At 38.3% G+C, this 20,647-nt stretch overlaps 1 non-coding gene and 1 pseudogene across 2 annotated transcripts; one reads left to right on the top strand and one right to left on the bottom strand.

Annotated features, from left to right (window-relative positions):
* Positions 1 to 5,492: 5,492 nt before the first annotated feature.
* On the bottom strand, positions 5,493 to 5,564 carry trnaw-cca (transfer RNA tryptophan (anticodon CCA)). The gene has a single exon. It is a non-coding gene; the product is annotated as a tRNA-Trp (tRNA).
* A 3,433-nt stretch (positions 5,565 to 8,997) lies between these two features.
* On the top strand, positions 8,998 to 19,789 carry LOC148670658 (uncharacterized; annotated as a pseudogene). Its single transcript, XR_015936923.1, has 2 exons — positions 8,998 to 9,624; positions 17,240 to 19,789. The product of XR_015936923.1 is annotated as an uncharacterized LOC148670658 (transcript).
* The last annotated feature ends 858 nt before the right edge of the window (positions 19,790 to 20,647 follow it).

The following is a 20,647-nucleotide window of genomic DNA, read 5'->3' as shown; positions in this document are numbered from 1 at the left end:
TCTCTAAAAAAAAATTAAAAGATTGTTTGTGCAGCCTAAGAGGGGGGGTCTACTCTCAGTGACAGCTGACAATCCTCCATACACTCAAGTGAAAAATTATGTTAACGTCGTATTTACAATTTGCTGATAATAGAAATGTTAAGTTCTGTAAAGCTTTGTGATAGTTTACCCAGGCAGCAAAAGATCGGCTACACTGGGAAGATGCAACACAGAACATATGATTAATAACCTTTTAAATCTGAAGGGAAATGTAAAGGGATCACACACACACACTAGAAGCAGGAAGCAGAAGAAATGTTTGTTAAGAGAAGAGTCATGGCACCAGCTGGATTTGAACACACAACCTTGGGCTCAGAAGTCAGAAACCTAGACCACAAAACCTCCCAGAGCAGTCACATGAAGCCAGGTGTAACAGCCCTACACATACACAATCAACAGACATTGTACAGCGTGTATTACTGTGTTGCAGTACACAAATATAATTATATCGTTATTAATTTCTTTAGATATGTGATTCCATATTATATTAGCAGAAAAGCTTAAAACTACCACTTTTTATACACACTATTTCACATGTTAGTTAAAGACTTTGATGCTTAAAATGTTTAGGGAGAAATGGAATACTGGTGTGAATTTTTTCTTTAAAGTACGGAGACCAGCCATATACTGTATGTTTATGTTCCAAAATTAATATTGTTCATGGCCTTCACACGCGTTACAGTATGCTCCTATTCTTTTTATGCACAGCTATTAAGATTTCCCTTCAGTGGTAAAATTCCATATAAATATATAATACTTAAACGGGCACAGTAAAGACATTAAATTTACATATACATACTGTATACAGTACAGTTTGCATACAGTAATATGTTTATGTTCCTAAATCAATATCTTTTATGAGCATGTGAAAGGCATGGTGAATCGGAGATTCTCAAAAATTACTGTACTTTGCATGATTGGAAACAAATGTGTGATTGCGAAATGCTGTGCTGTTACTTTTACAAAGACGGTCAATGAAAAAAAGAACATGGACCAGGGCAATACTTTGAGTTTACAGCTTGTCCAAGTTCATTCATTATTAATACTATTAGTAATATCTTCGTTAAAGACTGATGGCGACAGCTCAAACATGAGAGGTTGGGCTTTATTAGCTCCTCTGTCACGGACGTCCAAAGGGACTAACCGTGGGGAGCAGGAGAGCGGAAAAAGACCCATATGTGTAGCGGCGAGACGGGAAAAAGGCCCGGGCTCATAGTGCAAAGAGTTCAGGAATGCCATATAGAAACCTATGCCCTCAGGGAGCGGACGTGGGGCGCCCTGGTGCTAGGCGGGTCTCAGGACATCCGAACCTCAATGCTGAGCGAGGACAGAGTGCAAGACCCGGAAATATATAGCCCAAGGGAAAGAGAGGGACAGGAAGGACAGCAGACCGGAAACTAGGGACAGGACAGAGAAGGAGCGCCCTCTAGCTGCAGAGGGCGTGACATCCACCTTGCGGAAATTCCGGATACTATTATGTTACTTTCGGTACCACGTGGTATCATGCGGCACTATGTGAGAATTTAGAGTTATTAATACTGTAACTTGCGGTAAACTGCGTCAAACGCAACGCAGAATAATGCGGTATCGCCCGCTTTTTTTTTGGCTGCATCTGTACATGTGGCTTGATTTTGTTTAATGCAAGTTTTCATTTTCTTTCTGGAACAACTTGCTTTTCATGAAATTCATACAGCTTGCGAAAGATTAAATACAAGTCTTGCCTTGTATATCGCAGGCTGGCAAGAAAGAAGCATTATTTTCTTTTTTTTAATCAGAAGCTTGCAAATGGAGAAAAGGGACACACGTGAGTCTCTGTTAATTGAAAGGTTAGTGGTTTGAGCCCACCCAGAAATGTACTTCTCATTATTGTGATGTAAACCTCATCTCTACTTATTTGGATTTCTTAGCAAAACCTTAACCCACTTCATATTTGCAGGAAATGCAAATATGAAGTGGGTTATAATATAAAATTATAACTGTCATCGAAGAGAAATTTGATCAGTTGAATGCAGTCAAAACTTTCAACGTTTTATATGATGACAGGACGTACATTTAGGAATCAGTACCGATAACACCGCTGCTATTGATGGAATAGAAATAAGTGATGTATTGGCAGTTTTATCTGAGGCAAGAAGTACTAGAACACCTCCTATAAAAATGTTAGGATTCAGAGCAAGAAATATTTTTCCACCTCACCCAATGATATTGCATTAACAAGGCTGAAGCTGGCTTCTTATTCGCCAGCTTCTTCTGCCTTAAATGCTGCTGCTGTGATGTTATGCCGGCTTTCGCCTGTAGATGGCTCTCTAAAGTAATTTTTAAAAGTACTAATCAGGATGGATTACTGTACTTATCCTCAGTAAAGGGGAATATGTAAGTAGTGACTATCCAAATAGCATTTTTGTGTGAAACACATTTCAGAAAATTGTAAACCAATTTTCAAAACTCACAATAACACAAACACAATAAGTAAATAAGACAAAGGCAAAACATAAGTTCACAGGCACTTTCTGCATATTTACCACAACCTTGCCTTCTGATCAAGTCTTAAAATCTTGCATTTTACAAGAAATTTTAATATAAATGGGACATTTAGAACATGGCATATGAGAATATACGGTTGACCGAGGATGAGCAAAGGGTGATTGCACTTTCTGCTTATTGCTATAAACCTACCCCCTGGTTATAAAAACATCTCAAAATTCTGACACTGAGGTGTGAGACACAATGTAACAGGCTCTCTTAATCCCGAAATACAAGAAATTTTACTGTACCATTTGAACATGGCATGTCCCTCCTTCCTCATTACCAAAACATCTCAATGTTCCAACACTATGTACATTTATAATTACAACACTTCACTGTTGCATTTCTGAGTTGTGACATTGTGAACATGGCATGTTAAAGTATATAGAAAATCTAGATCTGAACAGGCTAAATGCAATTCATAGTGATTTATCATTTTCTTACTTTCTAAATGAAAAAAAAAATCAGTGACATAAAATATGCTTCAATGACAGAATAAATAATCATGGAAAAGATACCCACAGTGGACATTCATATTTGTGATTATAGGAATGTTAAATATCAGGTGAGTAGCTGCGTCAGCATGCGTAGGCTGCAAAGGAACAAGTAAAGGGTTGTTCCATGTTGAAAAGACAAGAAAAGAAACACAACTTGTTGGCCGTGAAGCCTTCTTCAGGTGTGAGAAAGACAGGGCAGTAAGCAAGGATAATTTTCTTTTTATCTTTGCTTACATCAAAGACATTAAGTAATTTTTACCGCTAACAGCTCAACATCATCTTCCTTTTATATCTAACCTAATCAGATCTCTCAACTCCCAGCTCTTCCAGTTTCTCACTTCAGAGACAGATAAAAAACTCAATCGTCCTCTACAGAGAAAAACCATCAACACCCCTACCACCTCCACCAATCCTAACCTTGTTGTTACTGTACCCTCTGACCTTTCCCTTTCACCCCTTTGCATCCTCAGCTAACATATTTTAATATTACAACACAATTACAATAGATTGTATTTATGATTAAAATTAAGGTAAATATGTCAAAATATCAAAATCCAACTGCACAGTGCTAACATAACAATGCTTGTCAAGTTCTCAAACAAATCTGCATTGTATTTTTAAAATATTTCAGCAGAGGATGTGACGGGAGTATAAATGATGATTCGACGATCATTTTTCTTGGGTGAATATGGTTTTCTGGGGAGTTGCGATGTTGGGCATTATTGGACATTTTTGACACGTGTTGAACACTCGCATTTCCTGTAAATATTAAAATGGCTATGGTTTCGCTGAGAAATCCAATCTACCTATGCGAAGACAATGTTTACATCGCAAAAGAAACCCATCCCTGGGTGGACTCAAAACACCAACCTTTCGGTTAACAGCCAAACACACTAACCGATTGCACCACAGAGACTGACTACTGGGTTCTTGAATCACAAGTTTCCGGTTAAAAAAAAATCTCTTACCATTCTTTATGCCAGCCGGTAATATTTCTTCTGCACTGATAACCAAGAATTGAATTTCATGTTTCGCAAGCTGTGTGAATTTCATCAAAAGCAAGTTTTCCAGAAAGGAAATGAACACCTGCATTTTGCATTTAACGAAATCAAGCCCTTTGTGAGTGACCAAAATGGTACGTTCTGTACTTCAAGATAGGAAGAAATACACAGCTGGGATTTGAACCTAGGTTCTTTTGTTTAATAGAAAGGCACTTTAACCAACTAACCAATGGTGACAGGACACCTGTCCCCTTTTACAGCCACTTGGACACACCACTCTGAGACATCTGTGTTCAGTAAGCGCTGAACCTGCTCTCAGAGCAAATTGCCTCTTTTACATACAGTAGCAGCCCCGACACTGAGAAACGAAGAGAACTGGCTTTTATCTGACATTTTTCATGTCCAATGGGTTTGACATCTCCCAAGGGCGACAGAGTTCTTTTGCAACACTATTTCTTCTTCTTTTTTATTTCTGTACGCTTTGATAAGGAAAAAATGTATTTTTTTCATAGAGAAAACGTGCACCAGGAAATGTTGTGTTGAGAAGAAGTGATTTAACATGATACGTGACCTAATTTATCGGAGCAATTGCTCAACCAGCAAGGTCTGGAGAGGTTGGAGAGTCTGGTGGATGTGATAATTATACGGTGTTGTGGAAGAAAACAGTCTTTCTTTGAATTCTCAGTCAATTGGAATTTCAGTGCGAAACATAAAGCCCTTGTCTGATTTAAAGAGATTATATTTTAAAACTCATAAAAAATCAGAAAACACATGTTTCTCACTTTGAAATTTTAGACGGAGCGGTGCATTACTAGTAGCGGCGCTGAGCACACTATGGGGAAATTCAGGTCATGTGAAATGCCAGCGGTTTAATAAACAATGCGTCTGATTTCGGATCATAAGATTGTAGGTTCGACTTCTGCCTGGCTCGTGTAAATTTTATTCAAGCTCCTCAGTAATAGATGTATATTATGTAATGAACCGTACCTGAAAGCAAACGTTGGGTCTGTTTCCTTTGTTTTCCAGCATGAAATAGCAAATCGTTACAAAAAGCACCTGCTAATGTCCAATAGCGTTTTTTTTTTTTTCAAATTACATTTTCAGGCCTCAGACACTATTTAATAAAAGAAAAGTTTCTGAAACTCCCTAACTTTCAAGTTTTCTTGAACCTGTATTTAAAAAAAAAATTATCTGAAACTTCCGGGATTCCATTCTCTGATGTAGCTGTCTCTAAAGTTGGACATGATGTTTGGCAGATGTGAACTGTGCCTTTTCTCTTGTGTTCAAGGCTATTCGCTGTGTGAGCTCCACACTGCGTGTCCTGTACTGCTCTATTTTGTTTAGATTATCTATGTGGTGTACAGATAGAACTCAACTGCATGGTGTGAATTCCGTGTTCAGGACCAGCAGAACCTGAAAAACTAACAGCTGACCTCAACGTGATTTGAACACGCAGCCTTCTGATCTGGAGTCAGACGCACTACCGTTGCACCACGAGGTCACAGCTGCATCACTTTTGAATTCCCCAAAGGAGACAAATCAGTGTCCCAAAAAAATTATCCTGTGAAGAGCACCGCTCTTCCGAAGAGAGTCTCTTCATCCCAGATCACATTTCATTCTTCCTGCGCAGCTCTTGTGCAGGTGTTGTTCTCGATAACAGATCCAGGAACACTGATTGTTTTTCTATTTTTTTTTAATTAAGTACCCCATTGTGCAACGGTAGCATGTCTGACTCTAAATCCAGAAGTTAAGTTTTCAAAGTATATCGGAGTCAACTGATACTGATCAGGTTCTGCTGCTACTGAACCCGCAGTCTTCACCTTAAAGTTCAATTCCCCAAGCCTGCTGACCTTATACTGTATATTCAATAACGAAGAGTCACAAACCATGAGGGACATACATTCAGTATACCATTCATTTATACTGTTTCGTAAATGAACTTTGATTACAACTTCTACACTAGATACTCAAAGTGAAGTACATCACTCATAGGCATTAAATTGATATCAACTGAGGTTGAGGTAACATTTGAATTCTCGAGCTGTAATGCAGAATGTTGAATACTCATCCAATCTGTGTGGATTCAGATCTCCCACGGACACAAGAGAGCAGTGACAGGCTGTTGCTGCATCCAATCGGCATCCTCTGGACCAGCGCCAGGTAGTCCTGGTCCGGCGTAATGAGTGGGAGAAGGAGGGGAGTTAGTCCTGGCTCCACTAGCAGAGACTGTGGACATGAAAAGTGACTGTGGGTCCACTCTTTCAATGGGAAGAAGACCGTTTCGATTCCAGTGTAGTGCTAGCCCTGAATAATAAGACCCAGCTATTGACAGTTCCGACCTTAGTTCACTCGTTGATCAGGCGAGTGTTTGCGGTGGGTTCATGAGGCTTGCTACTGGGCTAACCTCGGGCGGATCCTTTGGTTACATGCGAACGTTCTCCGTTCTCGACTCCATCACGTGATTGTCCGAGCTGAGTCTGAGAATGTCCTGGAGGGGCATCTTCTGGGCCCTGTGCTCCCTGTTTTATCTGGAGGAACTACGGTCGTTCATTGCTTGAATGTTCCGTGGGCATTCGAGACCCATGTGGGGTTACCCTGCCCTACCAGTTCCTGATTAGCTGATCAAGGTGGAGGATGAATAACTATGCTCTCTGACATTAGGGTTGTAAACAACCTGGGATGAGACTCTCCCTTGGAATCTCCCAGACAGTAAGGCGCCAGAGATGACCATTGATTAGGGTGGCTGGAGAACCTCAGACTTGGGAGTTGTTCCTTATCAGGAAAAACATAGAAAAAACTCAGATAGAAAAACATCTTAAATCTGAACCAAATGGAATGGCCTCTCTGTGTCCAGCACCACTAGGATGAGGGAGAGCAAGGCAAGGGAGCAGAAAACTTAATTCCTGTATTATTAATAAGCCTTGCCATTACACCAGCATGGAGCTTGAATTCACAACCCTGGGATTTAGAGTTTCATATGAGTTGCTCCACAGAAGACTGAAATATCATATTTAGTGTATGTTACATACTGCAGGTCCTGTGCTTTACATCACTGAAGAGGTTGGTCTGCTCTCCAGGTTACCAACAATAAGTTCAGACATTACTTATGTGTGGCAGCACTTCAATTCGATGATTATTTTCTGCACATACATGATTTCCCCCCCTTCACTCAAATAAATATAGAGGAAGCTCTTTGGCTACTGTTCTCGTAAAGGAACACCAATGACAAAGAACACTTATTAAACAGTTTCAAATAGGAACAGTGAACACAACACAACAACGATAGGATTCTAACCCATGCGTGCAGAGCACAATGGATTAGCAATCATCACCTTAACCACTCAGCCACCTTGTCAGGGCACTGCCACTAGACTAGTCATGAGGTGGCGAGATCAAGATGATCATCTTTTCCTTGTACTTGAGGGTCATTTTCCTCTTCCACCTACAATTTCAACATATTCCTTGGGAGATGTCAAGTTTCTGAGTCTGTGCTGTGCTTCAGTGGCAGGTGTATATGGAAAGCACATTGAAGTCCTTGGACATGAAACTTCCTGGATGGTAAAAGCTTCTCTCAATAAACAGGAAATCCTGTTTCTGAAATCCTGCGGTATCTTTCTTTTTGTTTTGTCCTATAGAATGTATCATAATTATTGAAGATCAAATATGGCTTGATTTGGTTCAATGCAAGTATTCATTTTCTTTTTGGACAACTTGTTTTTCAAAAATTGCATATAACTTATGAAAGATGAAATACAAATCTTGCTCATTAGTGCAGAAGAAATTCTGCCAGCTAACAAGAAAATCCTGGCGATTTTTTTTTACCAAAAACCTGCGAATGGAGATGTAGAACAAAAATCCACTTGAGACGTTTTTTGTTAAGTAGAAGAGGAGTTTATTGAATACATGACCAAAAAGAAGTATCCTCCTTACAGTCAGGAGAGTAGTTCTGACAAGAAGAGTTACAGCTGACTTTTTATACACTTACCTGATATGGAAGATTAACAGTTTAAGTCTCAACAAGAAAAACGTCAGTTGTATTTGATTTCTACTGGTTAAGCAGACTCCAAGATGACTGATCACAAAATGTATATATGACTGAACTGGTATAACACCTAGAAATACAGGTACAGTTTTGGTTAAGCTCTTGCACTAGAAAAATTCTTAGAATTATTACAATAGGCATATTTCTTTTCTGCAACACTGGCTACGCTTACATTTTGGAGGAAGAGCTGTTCTGTAGAAACAGATGAACAATATGGGGCCAATCAACCTGTTGGACAGACTGAAGATGAAAACACTGTTTATAGCCTGGAAGGAAAAATAAATCAATTTAAACAAGTATGTGGCCTTGTTGAGACATATTTCATCTAAGATAAACAAAGCTATAAGTATGGAGAGATGTGAGAGATAAAAAAGATTGGGAAAAAATAGTAAGGAAGGGAAATAGAGGTGTATAAAGATAATGAAAGGAAGGAAAAATGTATTAATTAGATAAGATGAATTAGAGTGGGTTGTGGAGGGGCAATAGAAGAATAAAATTTAAACCTGTTAAGTTATTGTCTGCATTCCGTCCTTTCAGTTGGTCTGGCCAAGTTCAGTGACTTATTCAGAGATTGCATTTAATATTATATCACAAAACTGAGCAGAGCAGGTGATAAGTGATGTGTGCTTCGATTTAAAAATAGCTTTACATGAAATCCTGCGCTGATAATGTACATTATAGTGTCCTGCAAGTAAAACGTGGAAATACATTTTCTGTTTCACAAAATTCACTAGCAGGTGATTCACTCGTCCTGACTAGATGGCGCTAGCAGGTGTGGTGAGGTTTATTTCTCTTGCAGGGGGTACAGAAATACAGACATCCGTCTCAATATTCCTCTCCTCAGTTGTTTTGAAGCTGCGGCAGCCCTAAAGAATGACGTCATCAAGCTGCGCGACTTAACACAACAGATATTTCACCCACGAGACAGTGATTGAGTCAGTTGTTTTAGCTAAATAATCAAGAAGAAAGTTATTTTGTTTTTTTACTATGCTACGATTTGTCAGCTGTGTTGAACGGAATGCTTGAACGGAATACAGGCCTGAATGCAGGATCTGTGAAGAATAAAATAAGAACGTTTTTGCGTTTAAACTCCACAATTTAGCCTTTGTTTCTGACCGACTCTGAAGAAGGATGGCGGAGTGTTTGTTGAATCTGCAAACTGAGCTTCACTCTTTCATGCAGGTTTTGCTCAAATCGATCGTGTATGAAGTTTCAGACGTTTTCAGAAACAGGATGTCTGATTCTGAGGACGAGTTTCAAGACAAACTCCGCAGCGTCTCCCAGATCCTGGTTAGACGGGCCGTGTTTAAAATCACACAGTGTGTGGAGCACAGTGTCGGGAGTGAAATGGCGCAGCTGAAGAAGGAGAACGAGAGCCTGAAGTGGAGATTACAGCTGAGGGAGAAGGAGTCGGGAGCAGGAGGAGATCAGGAACAGACAGATCGGGTTGGACACACGCTTCTCTGTGAAGTCACTGCAGAAATAAAAGAAGAAATGGACACGAAACTGGAGCTGGCAGGTCAGTGTGGTGACTTGTATGAAGTCAGTGTGTGTGTGAGTTTAAAAACAGTGTCCTTAACTTCCTCACTGGTGAGAATATAGTGGAGAGATACAAAGTGAAGTGGAAAGACTTGTGTGATATAGCGACAGGATGCTTTACTGGAAACTGAAATTGTTATAATCCGGTTATGATGCTAAAGACAACTCAGCATCTCAGCAGATTCAGCATCTGTTTCTCTAAATCGGTGTGTAATCCGATGTTATTAGGAAATATATATACAGTATATAATATATATATATACAGTATACACAATTATTATAATACAAATACAGTATTTGTTTAGCTTTTATATTTGTTTAACATTCCAGTCCACCAGGGTCTGTCTGTAGTAATTCCTCTGGAATATTCTGTCAGGAATATTCGTGTTTTTATTAACCTTTTTCTCTCAGTGAAGTGTTAATGTACTGGAGTGTCCAGTCAGTGTGTCTGTATTAACCCCCCTCTCTCTCAGTGCAGTGTTCATGTACTGGAGTGTCCAGTCAGTGTGTCTGTATGAACCCCTCTCTCTCTCAGTGCAGTGTTTAATGTACTGTAATGTGCAGTCAGTGTTTCTGTATTAATCCTTCTCTCTCTCAGTGCAGTGTTAATGTACTGTAGTGTCCAGTTATTGTGTCTGTATTAACCCCTCATTCTCCTCATCCCCTCATCTGTATTTCAGAAACAAGGCCGAGAACACATTGTTTAGACGTTGTTTAGCCTATATTAGTCAGTAACTGGAGTAAAAAATGATGAGCTACTGCATTTACATCATTGTTTCAGAATACATTGGTATCTTGCTTGTTTAGTGTTTTTTATCTTTGGAATTATGTTTGATATATGTTTTATGTATTTAACTTATTTTTAATATAATCTTGGCCAAACGTTTTTTCAGTGATTTAGGTTTTACAAAAGCATATAAAATCTGGAAGTAAATGTGACATTTTAAACAGGATAAAAATGGTCAATCAGTTGATAGATATATGCAATCTTATGTTTTCTATGGGTCAGGAGTTTGAGGTGCAGGAGCAAGTGAATATTGGATTGTCTCTGGTGGGCTGCAGCATATTGGGATGTTTTAAGTTTGGGGATTCTGCTGTATTCATTGATCTTGGAGGAGTGTCCTGGATTTTGGAGGAATCTCTGTTCCCAGGGTTTTTTTCTTTGTGTTTCTGTGCTACAATGTCTGGCCAGTGTTGTCTGCTTTTATTGATCAGTTGAGTACCAGCACTGTTTTCTTCCTGACCTCTTTGGATTAGGCACAGAGTAGAATGTGTATGAGTCTTCTAGAGAGAGTCGTTTCCTCTCAGTTGAATTCACTACTCTATCCAGTACAGGGTCACAGTAGAGTCGGAGCCTATCCCAGCATGCAAGTGGCACAGTTTGGGATACACCATGCATAGGATACCATCAGAGAATATTGTTGACACCAATGATTACAAATGGGGAGTTTTGAAATTAGAGGAACAGCCTGAAATGAATCAGGTTCAGATCATTTGTGTGTTTGGATCTCCTCTTTGGTTTATTTTCTGGATCACCAGCTTGCCTCTTTCTGTTTCAGCTGGGAGCCTCTCTGTAATTAAACAGTTCTGTATCAGACTGTCTCCCTTCCTGCCTGGTTCATCTCTCTTCCTCTCCGAATTCACTGTCTAAGCCATTCGTGGCTTCTAGAGTTCAACCTTAAACAGCACACTGAGGACTGCGCTTGGGCTTTGACCAGTCACTACACTGTTTTCACATTTAATCCTTGACATGGTTATTAAAAGACTTTGCTGGTCAGTGTTGATTGTTGCTGTAACTAGGGGTATATGATACCAACAAATGTAATGTGTGTTTAGATAAGTTGTTTGCAGTGTTAATTTAGTCATCCGTTTTTAATTTAGTCCAGTCAACTAAATTTTCACTATATGTATTCTTAATTAACTTAATTAAACTGATTAAAACAAAATTAGTTTTAGTCACAGTTTAAGTATTTAATTTATTTGTATAATAAAATGTATCATAAATACTAAAAAAATATGATAAAAAGTATCATAAATACTAAATATTGTAATAAATAATAAAATGTATGTCTTAGAAAATATTTACAACATTTTATAAGATATTGTCAAAAAGTACATTTTTTCTTGCACAGTTTAAAGAGTTTTGATCCCCCGAAATGTCAAATATCAATACAATAAATAATTTATTTTTGATTAATAATAAATAATCTTATAGAGGGACATTGTATGAATCTTTCCTAATAAGAACATCTGTTTTGGCACTGTTAATAATTCTGTACTTTTCTATAAGTTTTGTTTTGAAATTATGTTTTCAAAGGAAGTGTTTTCAAAGTTTGAAAACAACATTATTTTCAGTTTATTTAGTAGAGGCTCCCACCAATACTGAATTTGTAATAACTATAGAGTAATTACTGCATGAATTACTTAAACTATTACCACAGAACAGAAAAAGTAACATAAATGTTCTTTATTTCACTGATATTATTAATAAATAGGTCTTTTGATGCCATAATAATTCATCTGAAAAACTGCTGTAGTGATAGTGTTAATCATGTTTTGCTAGTATTATATTAAGTATAAGTATTATAACAGGCCTGTGTTTCAGTCTATCACAGTGCTTTTTAAAAAGCTGGACAAATGATTTTTTAAATATAAATAAGATACAATGATGTGTTCCAGCCTAACTTAAACATTGCATGACTTTAAAAGCTATAAAAAATGGGTTTAGTTAAAGAACACTTTGTAAGCGCAAAAAGTGGGCGATTTTTCTTAGGAACAGCTTAGAAAATTTCTGTTTGCTGTAGATTTTTAACTTTTAAGTAAATGTTTTAAATAGCTGAATTTCATAAATGCAACACACATTTCTTACAGGAAAAATCACATTCTCCTTTCTTCCTCTGGTGTGAAGCAGATCAGGTTTTTGTTTCCCAATTGGAGGCTGGAAAAATAGCACACTGCCCTCTGCGCTCTCTCAGAGAGAGGAGGTGCGGAGCTCAGCAATACAGAATGAGTGTTCTATAGCGCAAGTTGTGAATGGCACCCATTGGTTCTGCATTTATAACTTAGTATTTAAAATTAAACAGTGTAAATTTTCTTTGTCTTCTAAGTCCCTAATTTCTCACCATTTAGATTTATTTTTGCAGAAGCTTATTGTTCTTCCTTATGAGTGAATGAATAATCAATGTTAACTGTTTAGAAAAATCAAATGTATTAACTAAGGAATAGGAAGACAGGTGTTAGCATGCTTTTTGTATGTTTTTTCAGTAGCTGTGTAAGTATTCAGTCCATTAATTTGATCATCTTCTTCTGCAGTCTGTAACATCCATCTATCCATTCTCCTAACCACATTATTCCATTCAGGGTTGTGGGAAGAGCTGGAGCCTAGCAACAGCAAGCAACAAGGGCAAGGCAGGGTACACCCTAGATGGAGCGCTAGTCCACTGCGGGGCAAGAGCAAGCCAATTATACAGTGTCCCTGCCATTACAGTGGGACTTAGGACCCATACAGACTGCAGGGTGGGGCACCCCCTGCTGGTCCCATTAACACCACTTCCAGAGGCAACCTTAGCTTCCCAGTTAGTCTCTCATCCAGGTACTGTCCAGGCTCAATCCTGCTTAGCTTCAGTGAATAACTAGTTGAGAGCTGCAGGGTGATATGGCCACTGGTGCAGTCTACAACATCTCCTGTCAATTTGTCAAATGTATGTCTAGCCCTTTTAGGAAGTGTTCTTGTTACCAGTGCATTCTTCAGCTTTCCCAAAATTATCTTTTTCCTACCTACGTCTCTAGTTTTGCATCCTGCAATGACTCAGCCTATACTTAAATCCTCAAAAACTGCTTGTATTAATTTGTTTAACAAATATCATATGTAAATACTGGCCATGTAGCACTCTGCATTGTGGAATATCACACTGATTCCCTTGCCTTTAAAGGGCACTAGAGAAACTGAGAGTTTTTTTTTCTCCTAGAATTAGTGAGTGCACATCCTGTTCACTGGGGTAATTAAATCCACACTGAGCTATCTCCAAATCTGTTCAGCATTTGACAGCCAGAATCCTGACCGGGTCGCTAGCAAGCAATCACCTTACACCTGTCTTCAAGTCCTTGCACTGTCTTCCTACGAGGTTCTGAGTCAACTTCAACATTCTCATCCTCATTCAGTACCTATCTGGCTTATTATCCATCTACTCCCCACCTTGCAACCTGTTCAACTGACTCTGGTCTTCAAGATTATCTACATTCTGTGGTTAACGGGGCCTTCTCTAGCTACACCTCAGAGCTCTGAATTTATATCCCTAGTGATATCAGAATCACCTACCCTGAGTGCATTTAAATTTAAACTCAAAACCTTTGTTTTCAGTGTATGTACTTTGTAATTTGTGGTCCTTATAACTGTTTTTACACCTATTGTATTGCTTTGAGATGCTAATTTTAAAGGTGCTATATAAAATAATAAAAAACTTTATTATTATAGAGAAACATGATCAGGTTTTCCATGGTTCAGAAATAAAGATCTAATCTATGCTGGTTTTTCTCTCTTTGCTAAATGGCTTTGCATACTAATCTGATACTAATCTAACTGCCTTTATCCTGTGCTTTCTCTATCCTGCTAGATTTGTAATTATTATGAAAATCTCCTTCCTGAAATGAGACACTTCTAAGTACCTGATTTCACTGTTAACATCTTGCACTATCTCAGCGATAAAATATTCACTGACCTCAACCTGACAGCTGTTGAGTACAAGTTTATCTTGCTACCAGCATTGAATTAAAAATCTTTAGTTTTCTATATTTATGTCTTTATCTAGTGGTTCCATTAGTGACAAAAGCTAAATTACTTTCTTGGAAAAATGTCTTTGTGTTGCTTGGAAAAATGTTTTATGTGTTGCAAAAAAAAACTGACTTGCTTTAACAAAATATATTTATAAATCCTTTACACTGGCAATCTACCTGAATGCCCAACCGATTGAGAAGCCTTTCATGAAACCATGTTTGCTATTAATTCATACAGGGCTCTCTGACCGAAGTGCTCTGTTTGTCATGTGAGCTGATTTTCTGGCTCTCTAGCCTATCAAACCTTCATACTGCCAAACATGCACCCGAGTATTCAAGTCCTCGCTTTCTGCCAAATCTGCTTCAGGTTTACATGTTCTTTTCTAACACACAGCTTTCTATTATTTTTATTTGTATGCCTGAGCTTTTGCAAGTGTTCCTGCATCCCTCTTCTTATTATATCTAATTATTTCTGATTGCTTATTTCAAGGTAACACCTGTTCCATTTATAAGCCTTTTGCTCATTTACATTTTTATATTTTTTCATTTATTTACATCTCTAACACCAACATTCTAAATTTTTATTTGCCTTAATTTTTTAGACTGAAATATAGTTTCAGCCTTAAAAAGTTCAAGTTTTATCCTCCTTTTGTTTCTTGTACTACTGAGCTTCTTAATTGTGAAGTTCCCAGCATTTTTACATTACTCTATGCACATTTTAAACTATGATTACTGCACTGAATTATTGCACTTGACATGGCTTATTCCTTTCTGAACGTCTATGACAAGCAGAGCTACTGCTGTCTCTGGTGTGATCTTAATTTTAGATTAGATTGCTCCAATTTCTATGTAAATGTAAACACAAAGTAATTGCTCTCTGAAAATACTATTTTTCTTGTTCGTTTTGATCAAACCGATTTGAGATGTCAAAAAGCATTTATTTTCTATTTGTATTTCTTCTCCAGAAAAATTGTGGATTTCCTACATTGCTTTGTTTGTCGAGATTTTAACTTTATATTTAGGCTCAGATGTGAACTATATATTTTGTACTAAATACTGATGTTTTGCTCCCCCTTACCATAAAAATATATTTGTATTGTAGTTGTGATTCCCTTTTTTCTGTCTGTCTATCCCTACTCTCTCTCACCCTCTGCGATTCAGACACGGAACAGTTAAGGGGGTGGGGGGAGTCATCATCCTGACTCCATTACTAAAAAGCCAAATAGGAGTGGCTTAAGCGACATACAGAGTTGTGTAACTGACAATTTAAGGTAGCCTATCGTGTAAATTATGCTTTGTTGCTGATAAGTTAAGTTTTCAAAACTCGGCCCCAACATCATGTACTGATTTTTTGCCCTGTTTCATTGGCTAAAAGCAAGGATCACATGCACTGCCACGTTAACAGGAATGTGTAGTTTTTAATTCAGTTTGAATTTTAACGGTATGTACTGTCTTCATATTTGGCCAGGGCTTTATAGAAGAATTCTGACCTTGAATGTTGGCAAGCACAATTATACTCCACACACACTCTTCTTAAGAAATTAGTAGAAAATGCGTGCACATGCTATAATATGTTGTTACAAAATATTGTCTCGTTAGCTAAATACCCAGCCACATACACAAACTACATGTGATTAAATAACATTCTTTTCTACTGGTTATTACATGCTGTGAAATGTACAGTACACAAAAAACATTTTACTGTCACTGTAAACTTATGAAAATAAAATATGACCAAAAATCACATTTCTGACAGAGCACCATTATGAAGCTGAAATGCAGCACATATAGCGCATTCGACATACATTTTAAAAGCGTAACTTATCTCTTGCACAATAATCTCGATCCAAGACAGGAAGATTGTAATTTCCTAATATACAAGCTTTAAAACTGTTTATTCCTGCTTAGCTTTCTAGTTAATGTGTTGACTAGCGGCAATGTAAATGTATCTTAATGCAGTGTCTGGGTGCTGCAGCTCAGATGGCGCTTCAGATTTATTGTAGATTTCAACTCATAATGTGGCTGAGTTCAGTAATGTTGTACAAGAATTCTTTGATTATTAATGAAATACTGTCCGACTCCAGATCTTTTTCTTCCAGCTGAAAGCATGGAGAACCACAAGCATGTCTTTTTTCTATGCAGCTTTTTTTTCTTTAATCTGGTTAGCTGAGTGTATACATCTCATTGTACCAGTCAATTAACACATAATAAGAATTCATGACATGAGGTGTTGAAAAGACCATCCAAAAATGGGAGACGGCTAGAACACAGAAGAAGATGGAAAATGGCACATCCTGATAACTGCGATTCTTACACATTCGTAGCCATTAGGCACTGCACAGTCCACATACAGCCTCAGATTAAGGATTGTACCCGTTACAGCCAGCCTGCTATTTGCCAGACACAAAGTTAATACACAAATGGTGAATCTCATGTTGCAAAATTAATTTCAATATGAGTTTTACTCCAGTTTGTCTCATCTTAGTGCACTGAAATAGAAATACAAAGCAATCAAGTCTTTGTCATTATCATTGTGGATTATATTTGTGTTTCATTTTCTTTCACTAAAATGAAAAACGGGTTGCTGACAAAACCTTTCGTACTATTTTTTGTCAACTAAATTAACACTTTCGACTAAATGTGTACTATAAAAGGATAAAGTGAACATTGGGATATTTTAGTATTCTGTGGTGGTCTGTGTAGATGCTAAAAATCCTTATATCTTAAAGTTTGTTTTCTTGTATCTCCATGGTGTTATTTGCATTTTAAATTCTACTGTCAGACCATATTAAAGGTCTTGTCCTTTTGTCCTGTATTTGCAGGCTCAGAGGCCAGTGCTCTCCCTGATGCTGGGGAAAGGGCTCGTCTTGAACAGCAGCACAGTGAGGAGGAGTTGGGCTCCAGTCTGAGGAAGGAGACAGAGCTCACTGCTGCAGAAGGGAGAGAGAAACTCAGTGAGCAGCACACAGAGAGTAGACAGAGTGTGGAGGATCTGGACTCTGCTGTGCCCATGATGAAGACAGAGCCTGAGAGTGAGACACCTGGGTTCCAACTATCTGATGATTTTATAGAGAAGATTACCAATCCGGACACAAACAATATTACGCAAGGTTGTAATGAACTGGGCTGTGTCTCTGTACAAGAGTACAGTGAAGAACTGGATGTTGTTAATATTAAAGAGCAGGACATGGAGCCGCAGTTGATTGACCTTGCAGAGCAGACGACTGATGTACCTGGTGAAGAGATCAGTACTGAGATACAGCACCGAGAGGAGAGTCAGGACAGGGAGGAACAACAACCGCTCCAACAGGGCTTGATAATAATTAGGCCTTGTTCTGTTAAAGTGGAGAGACTGTCATTGCAGAGGTATTTTAAACAGTCATATGATCCCTTTGTATCTGATGACTTTACACACAGGTTTAATAATCTGGTTTCTAAGAAAATTATTGAATTTAATGAACTGCAGTCTGTGTCTGTTCTTGGGCACAGAGACGAACAACTGAATGAACTGGCTGTTTTTAGTCTTAGGGAGCTGGAGAAGGAGCCCCAGGTGATTCACACTCCTGAGCAGCACACTGAGGGACACGATGGAGAAAACAAATCTCAGTTTCAGCACACAGAGCAAGACCATTCCATGGAGCATTTGCAGAATAAGAGAACACAACACAATCAGAGGATGAGGAAGAATCATTCAAGGCCTTGCTCAGAAGGAGTGGACAAACTGCCATTAAGGCAAAGACAGCATTTCTGTCAGTCTAGCATTTCAAAACCCTATCAGCACCTTCACACAGGAGAGAGACCTTTCAGCTGCAGTCAGTGTGGGAAGAGTTTTAGTCAGTCACACCTCTTAAAAAGACACCAGCACATTCACACAGAAGAGAGACCGTTTAGTTGCAGTCAGTGTGGGAAGAGATTTAGAGCCTTATCTAATGTCAGAACCCACCAGCGTATTCACACAGGAGAGAGACCATTCAGCTGCAGTCAGTGTGGGAAGAGTTTTAGTGACTCAAGTGCCTTAAGAGCCCACCAGCGCATTCACACAGGAGAGAGACCATTCAGCTGCAGTCAGTGTGGGAAAAGTTTTAGTCAGTTAAGCAACTTAAAAAGACACCAGCACATTCACACAGGAGAGAGACCATTTAGCTGCAGTCAGTGTGGAAAGAGTTTTAGTCGGTCAAATACCTTAAGAACCCACCAGCGCATTCACACAGGAGAGAGACCATTCAGCTGCAGTCAGTGTGAGAAGAGTTTTAAAGATTCAAGTTCCTTAAGAGCCCACCAGCGCACTCACACTGGAGAGAGACCCTTCAGCTGCAGTCAGTGTGGGAAAAGTTTTAGTCAGTTAACCAACTTAAAATGCCACCAGCACATTCACACAGGAGAGAGACCATTCAGATGCAGTCAGTGTGGAAAGAGTTTTAGTCAGTCAAATACTTTAAGAGCACACCAGCACATACACACAGGAGAGAGACCATTCAGCTGCAGTCAATGTGGGAAGAGATTTAGTGATTCAAGGACCTTAAGAGCTCACCAGCGCATTCACACAGGAGAGAGACCATTCAGCTGCAATCAGTGTGGGAAGAGTTTTAGTTACTTAAGGACCTTAAGAGACCACCAGCGCATTCACACAGGAGAGCAACCAGTCAGCCCACCATTCAGCTGCAGTCAGTGTGGGAAGAGTTTTAGTGATTCAGGTAACTTAAGAGCCCACCAGCACAGTCACACAAGAGACCTTCAGAGTCTACCAGTGCAGTCATTCAGAAGAGAGATCATTTAGCTACAGTCACTTTGGGAGGAATTTTATTCAGTCAGTTGACTTAAAAACACACCAAATTAGTCACCAGTTTTTGATTTAATCATGTCTTATGTCTAAAATGTCTTATTAGTTCAAGTAGGTAGATGAGTCAGCATGTAACACCCTCAGAAGGCTTCACATTCGAAACATTATGTTTCCTCTCTTCTCTTTTCAGCATGGAATAAACCTTTACTTGTTCCTAAAATGTCTATTAGTCATAGTCACTTTGTAGTCACCCACTTTTGATTTTGTACCCTTACTTATGGCTAACTAAAACATAATATATGTATAATAGAACAAGTTCTAGTCATGCAGTACAATTTATGTGTATGATAAAATAAGTTTTCGTTTTATTCGATTTTAAATTGAATCAAGTCTAAATTGAATTAAAACTTTATTTCTTTGTCTTGGGATGTTAAGTTTAATCCTGTTTAATTTACAGTTAAGACTGTTCTCTTTGGATAGGCTCGTAATTGTGTAACAAATTTTAAGCATGAAACGTATAGAACAGAATAGGATCCTAAAGTATCACACTTAAGAGAAAAAAAAAACAAATCTCATTAAATTCTACCAAAAACCTCAAAGTCTTTGTTGCACAATCTAAAATGTGTTTATACCCAGAGAGGATAAAAATTAAATACAATAAATATATCTGAACTAAAGGGGAAATAATAAAGAATCAAGAGATATTGTATGAATCTGTCCTAATATGAAAATCTATTATGTCAGCATTAACATAAAAATATGGAATTATAAGTAAGTTTTGTTTTTTTAAATGCAACTATTTTTTTTTTGTTTAATCTGGACAGGACAAGCAATATATATATATACACTTTACCAACCACATAAACAAAATGCAATTAAATATTATTTCCTGATAATCTCGTAGCAATATGATTTGCAGTTCCCGCAGAACCTGTCATCCCCACCTTAGTGAGCATCTTTGTTTTACTCTTAGATACACATCCACTCCACAAATAAGATGGATTATAAAAGCTGACACATTTGTTCAAAGTTTTAAATACTGGTGTCACTCTGGAGGTACGGGTTTGAATCCCACTCTTGACAAAGCTTGCTCTGTGGTCCTTCTAGTATCGTTCAAATGAGAAAGGCATTATGATGTAGATAATACGTTGACATATGCACAAACACACAAAATGCCCCTTTCTTATCCTGTTTCAATTTATGCTTAATAGGAGTGGAGCAATTCCTCCTGTTTCTCGTACAAATATATCCTGACCACCACAGAACGAACACCCGTGTAGCCTGGCTCTGATTCAAGAATGACTCGCATGTTCGGCACTTTTTTTGTTTGCTGGAGATTATGATCAATAATGAACTTTTTTTGGGAAAAACAATTATCAAACACATAGGCATCATTTTAACCACTCTGCCACAACTACAGAGAGTGCCCCCACTCCCAACGCTGCATTCT

The sequence above is a fragment of the Lepisosteus platostomus genome, chromosome 5, assembly GCF_059453375.1.
Source record: "Lepisosteus platostomus isolate fLepPlt1 chromosome 5, fLepPlt1.hap1, whole genome shotgun sequence".
Lineage (NCBI taxonomy): Eukaryota > Metazoa > Chordata > Actinopteri > Semionotiformes > Lepisosteidae > Lepisosteus > Lepisosteus platostomus.
This window is presented reverse-complemented; position numbering and strand designations above follow the sequence as displayed.